At 40.1% G+C, this 12930-nt stretch overlaps 1 long non-coding RNA gene across 3 annotated transcripts; it reads right to left on the reverse strand.

Moving 5' to 3' along the window:
• Positions 1 to 8818, reverse strand: LOC122324145. 3 transcript variants are annotated; one of them, XR_006247107.1, is made up of 4 exons: positions 8556 to 8818; positions 6314 to 6413; positions 3532 to 3633; positions 1 to 582 (listed from the first exon to the last, which is right to left on the reverse strand). It is a non-coding gene; the product is annotated as an uncharacterized LOC122324145 (long non-coding RNA). The 3 variants fall into 3 exon arrangements; XR_006247106.1 differs by having other exon boundaries at positions 8492 to 8818; XR_006247108.1 differs by lacking the exon at positions 8556 to 8818 and adding an exon at positions 7394 to 7438.
• Between the last annotated feature and the right edge of the window lie 4112 nt (positions 8819 to 12930).

Here is a 12930-nt window from a genome sequence, read left to right on the forward strand (position 1 = left end):
TGTGATTAATCATTGACATAACTCATTTTAATAAATATGTTTAAGATGTACGGAGGTGAATTTCATTATTCGACAACAAACGTTTCCATCGAGTCGCATAGACGGGGGTTATTACTTCAGGTTGACGTTTGCCATTAACGTGGGAGGAGGAATCAAAAGCACATGTGCATCAGTGCGCGTCACAGTTTAGCGCTTTGTCAAAATGAAAGTTTCTGCCCATTTTTCCCACGAACCGCCTTTTAAAGAGCTGTGATGTCGCGCTACCTGGGCCGCCCCACCCGGAGGGTCACGAGCTCCTCTGGCCGATGAAGACGGATCGAGGGGCGTCAACAGCACCGGGAGTGTCAGCGTGCGGGCGAACATGAGACCGGTCGAAGTGATTGAGCCCAGTAGTGCCGTCCGTGACACGTTGAGTGGCGCTGTGGAATCTGCGGCTTTCGCGCTTCCGCTGTTAAACGCTACCTGATCCTTCAGCGGGATCGAGAGGCCGCCGTCGGCCCGGTATCCCTTTCAGTCTCGGAACAAAACACGGCCTAATGCAGTCAGTCAAACGCGGGACCGGCCAAGGTCGTCTGAGCCTGTCTGAGGAGCAGGAACACAAGCCGGTCACATTGCATTTGACCCCGGTGAACTTACAAATAAAAAAAATCGGACTGTGTCCTTTGGTGTGAAGTAGTAAAAATTAGGGGAAAAAAACTTCAAATGCAAATAACGTGAGAAAATGTATCTTCATTCGTAGAGCTATGAATAGCAATGGAAGAGGTTTATTCTCAGCCTTTTCATATACATTTTTAGTGTCACACCATAGGACACATTGATACGCCAACTAACTATTAATAAATAATACGATATAAAAATATCTAAACAGTAATTGCACTAAACTTGTCAGAAACATCCTATTTTACCTTAAAATAAAAGAAACAAGATCCTTTTTTTTTCCCCCATTCAATTTCTTATTACCCCCCCAAAATGCAAATAATAATAAAATATAAATAAAATATGAATGATATATTGAAATTATTGTAACAGATGAATAGTACTATATTAGCAACATTTATTTAAAAAAATACTTAAAAAAAAATCTATATATATAAAAAAAAATAGAATATATAAATGATAATATTGTTTTCTAGAGAGACATTTTTTCTCATATACCCACGATTAATTAAATAATAAAAATAATGAAAGAATATATAATTGAAAAAGTATTTAATACATTACACAGATGATTGAATATAAGAGTATTTATATATAATAAAAAAAAGACTAAACTGATACTGACCTGGATTCTAAGAGACTACAAAGCGAGCGTCTCTCAGGAGTCTAAAGGAAGTGAATCTGTGAGCATCTCAACATCATCCGCTTCGGCAGGACAGATTTTGATTCACATTTGTATCCTAAAGCATTGAATGGGAACGAGCCAGCGCTCACGGCACACAAGCATCTGCCTCCCATTTAGCATGCTGCCTTGAACTGGACCACCTTAAGTGTGATACTCGATTTTAAGAGCCCTCCGGAGGCCACGACTCATTTCAGCAAAGCCTCATGGCTCTCTTAAGGTGGCCAGATTGATTGCATTCAATATGAATTGTATTTGGTTCAGACATACATCAGGTTTTACATTTCCACTAAAGTTTACGACCGCAGTAAATTGATATAATTGTTAAGATTTTGCTTGCTCATTTTTTGTGTCAAATTGATTGTTCTCAACTTTTGAGCCGTGGGAGCAGGAGTGTGAGAGACTGAGGTTTGGCGGTTCCTTCATTTGCACTAGAAGATAGGAAACGTGCTATTAATTGTGCATTTTATAATGGCAAAATGTGTTTCTGGTTTCTTTAAAGGTTTGAAAACAACAATCCGGCCATGTTTACGTCTACTGAAACATCTTAAAATTGGGTTAATGGATGGATAGTGTCGTGTTTGGATTCTGGCGGCACCCATTCACTGCAGTGATATAAAAAGTGATATTTCCAAGAAACAAAGAAGAAACAAACATGCATTTCCACTGCGAGTGAATTAACACTAAAATTGTTGTTTCGTACAGACATTATAATAAACACTGATACGAGTGAACTTTTCACCAGTGCCTCTATAATGGAGAACACATGTATTTTGTTTGTTTTAGGAGAAATGGAAGCTGGAATTCTGGAATCGCCTCACATCATTCCTGAGGAAAAACGTACGCTGGACGGTGACCTAATGAAGGGATAAAGCGAATGAATGGAGAAGCTTTCAGATGAATTCTTGAGATGGTGGAGATGGGGCTAATTGTGAGCGAGCTGGCCTCATCAGCAGTGAGGGGGGGCTGTCATTATGCAGTTACATCCACTCAGCTGAAGGGATAAACTGTAATCTAAAGATCCTGTGAGGTCAAACAAGGACTTCACAGATGTGAAAAAAGTCCAAGTCATGATCTAATAGGGTTATTATTTCTCCATTGTCCAATAGGAAGTTTGATGATGTGGCACTTAGAACACACACATTGGCTATATGCGCACAGATCGAGTTATACATATATGCTCAAGTGACAACTACTTAAAACCAAATCACGTTAGTGTTATTTTGATATTACTTCTATACTATTCAAATATTTAAGTAATATTATGAATTCGATTTTATATTGTTTTTTGATTTTATTTTCGTTTTCATTTACATTTCAGCTTAAGTTTTTGATGCTTTTGTCTATTAATATTTTTTTATTATTTTAATTCATTTTAAGCTAATTTGTATTTTAATTTTGTATTTTTATGAGTTCAATTTTGCACATTTTTATACAATGAATTAACTTCAATAATGCTACCTTACTATTATATAGTATATTCTTCACTACTTCAGACGATATTTGTATTTTTTACTTAGAATGTATTATTTCCCAAAATTTAAAGCAAAGGCGTATACGTTTGTCTTTTAAAAGGACACACCACTATTTTTGAAACTAGGCTCATTTTCCAAGTCCCATAGAGTTAAACAGTTGAGTTTGGACAGTGAGCCTATTTTCAAAAATAGTGGCGTGTTCCTTAAACCTTAAATATCAGTTTTGAAATCGTTCTAATTACACACACATCTAATAAGGCAAACGGCTTCAGTTTCTTTCCGGCGCTCCCCACAAATGTCTGTTCTGGTGAGCGAGTAACAAACTCGGCAAAAAGAGCGGACTGCTATACAGCAGCAACAAATGCACATGTACAGCTATCCACTGTAATAACCCCAGTGACTCCAAAGTCACTAAAATACACAAAACGACATACAGTAGCTTTAAATGCAGTTGCCACTCCAAAACCTCTGCCGTGTGTAGGCTACGTGGCCATTATGACGCTCAAGTTCTGCCCCTTTACTCTCTTTTATCATGTCAGAACACAAGCAAGCGTTTTCCCCCATCAGCAGCATAATTACAGGCCCGTCTGAAATGAAATCCGGTTAATGTACAACAGACAGCCAGTCCTGCCAACCGTCTTCTAGCGCTGCTGCCTTTAGGGGGTCTGACCGTACCCTGCTTCGAAGCTCAAAGCACCCATTAACTTATTTTCTTACCGGCCAGAGAGCCGCGGTCCAGCAAACACCACGGTTCATTTTCAACAGCCCGCCTCAGGTCCTGCAAGCTGTAATCTGTGATTGACACAACCATTTCTCCGCCTGTAAGAGAGACCAGCTAGTTTTGCTTCAGGATGCAGATCAGAAAACAGTAACCGACTGTTAGAAAGAACTTAAATGCACTCAAATCAAACGCCGACGCATTAATAGTAAGAATGACAATAATATGCGAAATTATGCAAAAACATTAGACCATTTTGGTTTCTAAATGTCTCTTGAATTTCAATAGTTTCACGCTTTCAGCAGCCAGTAATTCACTAGGCAAGAACACAATGCGGTCGCCAAACCATTTTAACCTGCGTTTAATGTAGTCTGGGTCATATTTTCTTGAACTTTGTGTAGTTTTGTTAATGGTTTCTGACTTTACATTTATGCATTTGGCAGCCACGTTATACAAACAGACTTACCTTTGATTCAAAGTACAGATTTCATCGGTTTATGCACTGACTGGGAATCGAACCCATAACTTTGGCATCGCCTGAACAAGAATAGCCTTGGACGCACGACTTTCGATGCCAGTAATCCAAGATACTGTATGGGAAATGTCGCTTTGCCCTTCCTTATAAAACTGCCTACACGGTTAGTTACATTTTATTATTTGCATTCAGCGCTGTTGTTTTTCCCGCTGTCTGTGACCCACTTTTACACTTTTTTTGAAGTTTGAAGATTATTGGAGTACATTTTACAAGTAACCACAATTTTAGTTTTTTAATTAAAAATTTAACGCTTAAACATTACTGGCTGTTTCTTTGTAATTGTTCGTGAAATGCACCAGCAATTTCTAAGTGAAAAGTGTTTCCATTTTTTTTTTTGCAGGTCAAAATCCATCAGTTGAGTACAGCAGGAAAACAAACAAACAGAGCATAGACGCTGTAAAAACGCTTCCGAAACCCTTCACATAGTACATTAAGAATCACAACATCGCAGGATGAGGGAATACCACTTAACCCTGTGGGACGAGGCCTGTTACCCACAATGCAGTGTTACATGAAAATACATTGCTTCATCATCTTGATCAACAAGCCCGGAAAAGAAAAAATAATAGCTAAGGAACACTTGCCTAATGCTTCCCGTCTGAATGCGAGTGATGTAGTGTGCAACGGAGAAATGCATGGATTTGCACTGGTGCAAACCACTTAGGCCAGCTTATGGCTCGCGTTGCTCGGTCCACCTCATCTCGGCAACAAACACCCCCAGCTTCCTGCAGGGAATGCACTTTCTGAACACTGTCCAGGTAAGGATTTAGGGGCTCAGATTTATGACCCAGGTGGGACCCCACAGCTGGGGTGGGGATTAGCCCTGGGCCGGAGCAGGAAGGTTTTTGGGGGAATAAATCAATGGGTCTCGCAACAACTGAAGAAGACTGGAGCAGAAAGCTGATCATCATGGAGAAAAGGATAAGTGAGATTTTTTTTTCTTTTTCTTTTTTGTGCAAAGATTCACGATTAGCATGAAAAGGCAACACTTCGATTTAGTTTTGTTCAAATCCCAAAGCCCAAATATACCTACTGTAAAATTAAAATAAATTTGACCTATAGAAAAAAAACGTTATTAAGCTTAGTGAAATCTAAACCTAAATGTCTAGTTGAATAAATATGGTATTTTTAAATTTATATGGCATATTTATTGGTAAATATTCTATTTGATTATTAGTGTATATGTATTAAATGCCTATGTATTCAATTATTAGTGTATATGTATTAAACGTCTAATCTGTGTATTCACAGAAGATACCATCAAACGCAGCAGTTTATATCCCCTTGCAGAGAATTTGATTAATAAGCAAAATGACCATTCATAACGCTGATTTTTTTGTAGAAAACAGACCAACCATACAGGAGTGCAGATACACAACATGAGAAAGATTCAGACACAGCATGCTGCACGACTTCTCGTCCAGGCCCTTGTTTGTAATTTACTGCAAAGCTCTTCTGGCTGGACTTCCTGCAAGCACAATCGAACCTCTACAAATGATCCAGAATGCAGCATCACGATTGGTCTTCAACGAGCCCGTGTTACACCTCTCTTTATCGCCCTGCACTGTCCCCCAGTTGCACCTCGCATCAAACTCAAGACGCTAATGCTTGCCTATAGATCATCCACGGGCTCAGCACCCGCCCACTTCCATCCACTTCCTTTATTTAGTCCTTTTCCTTTCCAGTTTGTACTATTTGAACAGCACCCGATTGCCTTTTTAAGATTAACCGCTTTATGTATTCCCCATTTGTAAGTCCCTTTGGGAATTTTTTTTTTTTTTTTGTAGCAGATAGACATAGAAAAAGGAGACGTTTTTGCACCTCTAATGATAATTCATGTTTATGCTGTGCCTTAACTAGACTAGCAAAGAGGAAGAGATGTGTAAAAAGAACCAAAACACGGTCATTATTTAAATTTCGCCAAATTCTCGAACTTTTAGAGAACAGCAATGTGCGATTGTAAATGAGCAGTGACGCTTGCGTGTATTAAGCTAAAAGAAAACAAGTGAAATATTGAACTATATACAAGCTTTTTACTTTTAAAGATTCAAACTGTTGGTTTTGTTTGTATCGATTCTCTTTTGAAACAGTCCAGCTTAGTTTCGAACTAAGGCCTACAGACAGACAGACACACACACACACACACACACACACACACACACACACACACACACACACACACACACACAGAGCCTGTGACAGACAGACACGCTCGATTTCATAACAGTCCCTGCAGGCGGGCTGACCGTCATAAGTGAAGCAGCAGGCTGACAGAGTAGAAAACAGGGTAACAGGAGCCGGGCCAGCGCTGGTCATCCGTCTGCTGCTTAACTCGCTCCCCACATCCTGTTTTCAGAGAGATGCCGATGTCAATTTACAGAAGAATCGGTGCCGAAAAAGGCAGCAAGAGCCAGGACGTGGGCACAGAGGCATTTTTATCGCCCGCTGGCTTATACTTCAACATATCCCTGACAAACCCACACGGCAGAGCCGAGTGTTTAAGGTACGACCTAAAAAAGGAGTTATTAATCCGTACAACATCCTTAAACCTCCACATGAAAACTCCCACAAGTGCTGTTTGGAGGAGAATTCTGTGCCGGGGAATCATGGGATATGTGTAATCTCAGCCAGGCCCACAAACGCTATTGTAAGTCGCGTTAAACTACTGTATGACCTTTCTGCATTTAAAACAGCACAGAAACAGAACAGCGGGGCTGAATGTGGGACTAAACGCTAATGATGGTCAATTATCGCGGATGGCCTCTCCATCATAATCTACGAACCCTGTGTGGAGAATTTCACAAACCTCAAATTACAAGCCAAATTACCTCAGTGAACTTCAACACTACAGGTTAAGTACACAACAGACTGCGCATAACATTATACTCGCTTAAAGGGATAGTTCACCCAAAAATGAAAATTCGCCCATAATTTATTCACCGTCATGTCATTCCAAAACTCAAAAGTCCTTCTTTCTTCTGAGGAACACAAAAGATGATATTTTGTAAAAGATGTTTCTTTGATTATTCAACGAAACTTAGTTGGTTTTAGTGGTGCTTTGTAACTCAACATTTATTTTCTGCAACACCAAAAGAAAATGTTCATGGCAGTATGTTTTCATCTTTCGTCTAGTCCAACTTCAGATTCTCAAAGTTTTAATACGAACCCTAAACATTGCAATCTAATTTGTCTAATTTGCAGTCATAAACTCAAATTAGTCGAAAATAAACATAAAAAATGGCCACCTATTTCAATTTTCAAAATGTAAGTATAATCGACTTAAATTTAAAACGGACTTAAATTGTGTTGAATTTCATATAACTTACTTAATTTGATGAGTTTCTGTGGAGGGCTGGTGTCCTGCAGAGTTTAGCTCCAACTCTAATTTAACACACCTGACGCAGCTAATCAAGCACTTACGAGGTATACTTAAAGCTCGTCCAGGCAGGTGTGTTGAGACAAGCTGGAGTTAATCTCTGCAGGACACCGGCCCCTCCAGGATCAAGTTCGGTGACCCCTGAGTTGACTGTGAAACAAAAGATGCCATAACTTACTGATCATATATATATATATATATATATATATATATATATATATATATATATATATATATATTATATTTTACAGTATACTCACATTTGATAAATGTAAACAAATGCATCACATTGCCAAATATTTTGGAATTTGATTAAAAAAAAAGTTGTTGCATTTACATAAGAAATTTAATTCAGACTGAATAGGATAATCTGAGGTTTCTGTAAAGCGTTTTGGAAATGCACCGTCAGTCTCGCTACTAATAATTTATACAGTTGCATGTAAAAAAATGACCTTTTCCAACACAAACACAGAATTACGAAATGTAAACTTTTTTCTTCACAATTCTGATTTTACATCTCACAATTACTTCCCTTTAGAATTTAATTCTGACTTTTCATAAATAATGTCAAAATTGTGAGACAATTAGTTTTTTTTTCTGTGGTGGAAATAGATTTTCTTATAAAGCTTGTCTTATGAATTCCCATGAAAACACAATATACTGTAGGGTTTATAGGCAACAACATTTTCACTAAAATGCCTTTTGAGGCTGAAAGTAAATATAATCCAGTGCTACAGAAAATGTTTTTTTTTTTTAAATAAAAGTCAAACAAGTTATGAACGACAAACGAGTGAGTAAAAATGACTTTTGGTTGTCTCTTTAAGAATATGTTGAGTATTTCAACTAAATTAGTCAATAAATGTCACGGGTTTTAAAACCACTAAGATTTGTTTAGTTTGACAGCTAATATCTGCTGCGGCTTGTATCTTTACAGGACTTTTTTGGTTAGACGAGGCTCTTAAACGGCCAAAACTGCATCATCAACCACATGCTGAAAAAACATCACAGAAAAACAAACTCTCATACACGGGAAAGCAGCCTGACTCACGCCAGAGTAGGTGAGAAAGTCTCCTGGCGCTTCTGTCGAAACACACACACACACACACACTCACGGGTCAGTGCGTGTCCAGATAATAAGAGACTGCCGCCGACGGGCCTCTCCTTCAAAGCTTCCCCTTTCATATCAAATGTGCTGCTTAAAGTAACCAGAGAACAGCCTTTTACTTTTCTCTAAATTAGCTCAGGCAACTCAATTTCAGTGCGGTTTCGCTTCCACCACCGTCTGCACGGCTAGAGTGCCATGATGTCATCGCGGGGTTGTAAGCACATGTGTGGGGAAAATGAAAAAGGTTCCTCTATTTAGCGGTAATTTGTAACAGATCTGAATGAAGGCGGCTGCCAGCAGTTCACAGGGCTGTTTTCCCTCCAATTAAACAGCCGTAAACTCCCAGCGTTTGGCTTTCTGCAGGTGCGGCAAATTGGGGTCAAGGAGGATCAGATCTGGCTGCCCTCTTTTGATACTCTTTAGCAGTCTTTAACGTCAGAGACATGGCCAAGCAGTTGGAGTACATTGGGCCTTGGTGCTTATGTGGGAAAGTCTGTGTAGAAACATTTCCTGATCCCTTTGTCCCATCATTTCCTGTGCTCTCTCTACTGTGCCATTAACCTCCCGGGACTCAGCAATTCATTTATGCGGACATTTGATTTTAGTGCATTTATAAGTGTATAAATGCCAGTTTTAAGGCTTCTAGTCCACCAGAGATACTAAATGTTTGACATCAAAGGTGTGACCATGACAATGGAGTTTTCATATTATACCAGTTACATGATAGACCAGCAGATCGATTGCTTTGGTTCGAAACAGGTGAAAATTATGATGCTTTTTATTCTTGATGCGGTTCACTTTCACACAGCAACGTTTCTAAACTGACTAAATTTGTTAATTCAAGTCAGAGGCAAGTAAACTATTCTCTCTTTGGTCAAAGTTCCATGGTTTATTTCTTTGGATATCACTTTTTTTTTGTTTTACATTAGTGCATTTTCATTTTAAAACAGCGTTTTAGAATGAAAACGATCTCTGTTTACACTGGCATTTCCTCTGCATTTCTAAAACGTCCTCCGTTTACACTGAAATGCATGCCACATGACCATTCACGCCATGCATGGAAGCGGCCGAGAGAAGCATCTACTTATAAACATATGTGTACAACAACAAGCATGATGTTATGGTTTACATGGTCATCAAGGAAATGCAAAGCGAATGCAGGCAGCCACTATGTGTTACACAGACTCAAGTCTGAAATGCAACCCCAGAGTTTTCTAACTCTCTGTTTTCGACCTTGAAAATGCGGGAGCAGTGTAAACAATAGACATAACTGTAGCAAAAGCACTAGTGTAAATGGGGCCTTAGCTGTCATCCTTCAAAATGGTATACTCTATCTATTGTGGCGGGAGGAGCCAACGACAGACACAGTGGGCGTGGCGTCAGGCCTCGGAGAGGCTTTTTATTAACAAAAATAAAGTGTCCAGGGGAAAAGTGTCCAAATAAACGGGGGAACTGGTGTCCTCGTCGTGCTGCAGGGGAAGTGCAGGTCAGGTAGTGCTCCAGGGGGAAGGGTCCAGGTAAGGGTCGGAGTCTGGCGGCACGCGCTCCCCTCTCTGGTCCGGGGCGCGAGGGGCGGTGGCTTCTTCCCGCAGCTTCTCCTCTTCTTTCCCGGTCAGCAGTATTGAAGGGATAATTAGCCCGGTGCAGTCATCGCCTGGACTAAGGCGTCCTACAACGCGCTTCTCTGGCGGCGTGGCGAGTTCCTTCACGCACCCTTCCTGGACCCACGAGGACACCAGCGTGCATGCATGGGGGAAGAGACCGGTCTCTCGAGGAGAGGCGCGCTCGGTATTTAACGGCGGTGGTGACGAGACTCGATACACTTCAGGTGTGCCTCGTCACACGCCTCCAGACCTGACCAATACCACGCCCCTCCTCTCGGACACACCCACTCCCGTCGGGAGCCTGGTGAAGGGTGGCGAATAAAGGACGGGGAGATGATGACACTCAAGCAGAGGGGCAGCCGACTCGTCATACTATCTGTCTATCTAAATTCTGTGATTACTATGGTGAATGACGTCAAGTCAAGACCACAACAACATGGCAGTATGTATATATACATAGATGCCGTCTGCCATATTGTTGTGGTCTTGACTTGACGTCATTCACTATAGTAATCACAGAATTTTCGAGTTTCATCATCATCATCACCCTGTCCTTTATTTGCCGCCCTTCACCAGGCTCCCGACAGGAGTGGGATTGCACCCCTTACCTGGACTCTTCCCCCTTGAACACAACCCAACCTTCACTACCCCTGCAGCACAACAAGGACACTTTTCCTCCCTTGGACACTTATTTTGTTAATAAAAAGCCTTTCTGAGGCCTGACGCCACACGCACTGTGTCTGTCGTTTGCTCCTCCCATCACAATACTATACAGCCATACAAAAATGTATTTCTTTTCAACATCAAATATTTGCGCCTGTACTGTATATACATTCAATTCATTTAAAAGTATACACCTTATATTCCATACTTTCGCTGGATTCCATGAGGATAAATAAAAGCTGTAAAAGAAGAAGAAGAGGAAAAAAATGAACAGGAATGTGTTTCCTTTTTGGAGCATCTGCCAAAGTCTTCAAAGCTGAAGAAGGGCTCCATTGTCAACATGGACAGACTGAAGATCTGTGAGGCAACCGTCAGGCCCGGGATGGATTCTGGACTTCAGCCTTTGCTGAATACTGTGCTTCTACGTCGACGTGATCTGAGCATCCCAACATCCCCTCCTCCTTTCTGAAGAAGACATACTGAAGAACAATCAATGATTAAAGTCTGGAACTGTGAGCACCTCATTTTAAAATAACATTCATTGCCATTCAAGTCAACATGACATCCATTTACTGTCATTCACAGTTAGATTAATTAAGATTCATTTAAGAGAATTAAGATTCAGTGTATATTATTAAAATAAATTTATAGATAGAAATAATAAAATCTTTCATTTAATCAAATAAAGCACATCCTATATGTTTTTCATACCAATAACTTGTTTTATTCCAAAAGGTCATACAATGAGGTGCGAATTCCATTTTAACTTCAAGAATCTTTGATTAAAGAGGCGTTTAGCTTCCATCTTAAATCAAGCCATATATGGAAACAAGCATCTGTTAAAGGCCCACAACATAAAGAATTCTGTCTGAGAGCTGGCGTGTGGTTAAGAGGAGATTTACACTGGTTTATTTATACATTAACACTGAGCTAGCGACTGCATTGATTTCTCGAATAAACCAGGTTGCATTTCTGCTTCAGGACCAGACCCCTTTAGAAAACCACTTGGCTCGGAGTCGCAATCCTCCAGATTCCAATGAAAAAGCCTCATCTCTTAACTGTGGTCATGATGAGGCAGAGGAACTCCAAAAAAGTACGACAAAGTTTCTCAAATGAGATGCTAGGAAAATATTAATGTGCCCTCACTGTGTCAATAATGTGTTTGGCTGCTACCGTTTGGAATGACTCAACGACTGAAACGCAAAAAGAACCATCCATCCATCTTTGGCTTCGCATGCCGAATGTTCAGGCTCGGATTTCTCATTCGGTCACGTAAAAGCTTCATCTCTCCTCCTGAAAGTCCTGCAACAAAATAGCCTGTCATATTCACGACCGAAGCCTTACTGACGGGCCAAACGCTCTTGCGTGGGTAAACGATTGACCCAGACATGACTGAAGCTCACCTGGTAAAGCATTTTATCACTGTTACTTATAATAAAAGCCAGACGAAATGATATTTTTCAACTGCTGGTGTGCTATTTTGCAGTTTTTAGATAAGTATTACCTTAAGGTTGGAACATCTGATCAACTAGAAAATGCATTCCCAAATAATTTACCGCATAATGTGACACTTGTAACAAGATATTGAATGGTCAAAAGTGGGCCAATGCGAATTGAAAGTTGAAAAATAAGAGGAACTGATGTTAGCTGAAACTTAAGTCATTATTACATTTTCATACAATATTACAATCGTTCTCAGTAAGTGTTCAAACCGACTCAAATTTGGTTTCATGTTGACTTTAAGGATTTGGGATCCAGCATTGGTATCATTTACATGCAGTACTTCACTAACATCGAATGTGAATAATTAGGTTTCGAAGCCAGAGGATCAGATGTTTGACATGAGTTGCAATGTTCAGCCAGTATAATAAAACTGACAGACTAGTCTGCTGGTACACTCAATCCTACTAGAATCCAACTCCGTTCAGGATACAAAAAAACTCCCTTGCTCTGGGAGATATTGCCTTCGCGATTAATTGGAGTGGGTTAGTTGGAGAGTTCATGCTGTGGGAATTAAGGTTAAGTGTGCACATTGCACTTACAGTTGAAAAAAATCACTATGTTAGAGCATGCAGTGTTTCTAAATACACGTTGAGTTGCTCTTTGGAGGATGCA

The sequence above is a fragment of the Puntigrus tetrazona genome, chromosome 19 (genome assembly GCF_018831695.1).
Source record: "Puntigrus tetrazona isolate hp1 chromosome 19, ASM1883169v1, whole genome shotgun sequence".
NCBI classification, from domain to species: domain Eukaryota; kingdom Metazoa; phylum Chordata; class Actinopteri; order Cypriniformes; family Cyprinidae; genus Puntigrus; species Puntigrus tetrazona.